At 33.9% G+C, this 2,557-nt stretch overlaps 1 non-coding gene across 1 annotated transcript; it reads right to left on the reverse strand.

Moving 5' to 3' along the window:
* Positions 1-1,582: 1,582 nt before the first annotated feature.
* Positions 1,583-1,673, reverse strand: LOC115940188 (small nucleolar RNA snR65). The gene has a single exon (XR_004074986.1). It is a non-coding gene; the product is annotated as a small nucleolar RNA snR65 (small nucleolar RNA).
* Positions 1,674-2,557: the final 884 nt, after the last annotated feature.

Here is a 2,557-nt window from a genome sequence, read left to right on the forward strand (position 1 = left end):
AAAAAAAAAAAATGTAAATCCAGGATATCTGCAGAAACTGCAAATTTTCTGTAAATTAGTGAGTCTGCCTTGATTTAGGCAAATGATCTAATATGGACCAGAACAAAACAATGAACATCAACAAAAAAAGGCAAAATTCCACTCAGAACAGATAATGAAAGAAGAGGTGTGCAATCGATATCATTCATAAACATTTACTGAGCACCATGTGTTCACTGTCTCCTTGGTATAGGGACCCACTCTGAAGTTAGATCTCTCCATATTAATTGTAGTTTGTTTCTATTTATGGTTAGATTTATTTAAATGTGCATAGTTCTTTACACAGTAGTAATTAGGTTCCTAACAGTCTTTATACAGTGCTAAATTTAAAGACGCTCTCTAATATTACTAAATATTTTTATCAAATAGATTTGATTGGTAAATGCCACCAAGACCAAGGTACCCAAAATGAACAGAAGGGAATGTATCAGAAAGGCATAGTTTTGTTCCAGTATGTTACACTCACCTATTAAAGTAGCCCCCAAATTGGAAGCACTGGGATCCATCTACTCACTCCAGATAGAGCTAATATTATTTGCTTTCACTTTCTCAAACCTAATGCTTTATAGAACTATCGTATTATTTCCTTTTTTTATAACAGGAAAGGTACCAAACTTAAGTGCAGATGAATACCTATTCATATCACAAAATAGTTAAAATTAAAGAGTAACAATATCAAGTGTTGCTAAGGATGTGAACTTACTGGAATTCTCATACACTGCTGGTAGGAATGTAGGCTGGTGCAACCACTTTGGAAAAATATTTGGCAGTACCTACTAAAACTAAAAATACATATAACCTACGACCCAACAATTCCACTCCTGAGTATACAGCCAACAAAAATATATGCTCATGCACACAGAAAGGATAGACAAAAATACTCTTAACAGCTTTAGAAATTATAGCCAACAATTGGAAACAACTCAAGTGCCCTTTAGTAAGAGAACAGATAAATAAGTTTGGGTAGATTCATACAATGGAATACTAAACAGTTTTTTAAAAAAGAATACTAGCACATGCAACATAGGTGTATGCCACAGACATAATTATGAGCAAAAGATAACAGACACAAGAGAGCAGCTACTGTATGACCCATTTTATGAAAAACAGACAAAACTAATCTATGGTGAGAGATGTCCAAAACAATGGTTGCCTAGAGTTAGTCATGTTGGTAGCTATTGAGTAGAAAGAGGCATGAGAACCTCTGGGGCACTAGAAATGTTCCACATCTTGATGTGGGTCATGGTAATATGTGTTTGGCAAAAGACACACACACACACACACACACACACACACCCTTATATGTAAAAAGCGTTAAATTGTATACTTAAGATATCTGCACTCTACCATCTGTATGCTGTATTTCAATAAAGAAAATTAAAACATTTTTCTTTAGCCAATACAGGCACTGTAGCTAGAAAAGCAAGGATTTCATAATTCAACAGATCTAGGTAATCATTTGTTATATTGAATTTGAACAGATTTCTTTGTCTCCTTGATTTCAGTTTCCTCATCTGTGTAAATGGAATTAAAAATAACCACTTTTCAGAATTGTGTAGATCACACAAAATAACAAATATTAAATGCTTTCAGACACTATGCATGAAGTACTGTTAAAAACAGTCATCATAAATTTGGAAATCTGTAAGTCTCTTCAGTGTTGAGCAAGGGTTGTGTGTAGACCTGTTGGGTGGATTATCTGATTCTCTAGGTGGGTACTTTTGTTTGAGTTGCTATTTACTATCAATTAGTATATTTTGGAACTCTAGAAGTATAAAAGTTAACTTGCAGAAAATTGCTAGCAATGCAAATGATTCTTGTCAAAGAGAAATGCAAATTAATTTTGTCCAGAAGAGATAAAGCTGTTTTCTGGATTGGAAAGATAACTCCAAGATTATCCTGTTACCGCGACCTTTAGGACATGAACCAGATCTACACCTAAACTACAAGTCTTATTCAAGTGTTCCTCTTTCTTTTTCAGCCTCTGTAAATACTTCCATCTTTCTAATTCTTTTTGAACCATCTTGCGGTTCCCTCATTCATGAGTTAAAAAGTCTTTGGCACGTGCTCCCTTTGAATGAGTCATGCTTTTAACTTTAGATGTGACAATACTTAGCAGAGTGCTTTGCTCATAGTGTTGTTCAATAAATTTTAGTTCTTATTCTCATCCAACTTTTTTCCTCTCTTCCAAGTCTAGGCATGCAAAACAATATAAGATGAGGTGTTTCTTTGATAACAGGTTTTACAATTAATGTATATTTTATTTCATCCATGTTAAGATTCTTTAAAAATAATGCTAAAATATTTTACTGCATTTATAAAAACAAGATTTTTACTACAGGCTGGCTTGGAGTCCTTTTTTTAGTTGGGAAATTGGAGCTTAGGGGCAAGAATGGATAATCCTATAAATGTGCCTTACAATTTTTTTTTTTTCCAGGTGCATCTGTTTAAGAGCATGTAGAGGAACATGGACCATGAGAAGGAGAGGTGGGTTAGATGTGATATATTTTGGTCATGT

This window comes from Leptonychotes weddellii, chromosome 9 (assembly GCF_054177405.1).
Source record: "Leptonychotes weddellii isolate Sample4059 chromosome 9, ASM5417740v2, whole genome shotgun sequence".
NCBI lineage: Eukaryota > Metazoa > Chordata > Mammalia > Carnivora > Phocidae > Leptonychotes > Leptonychotes weddellii.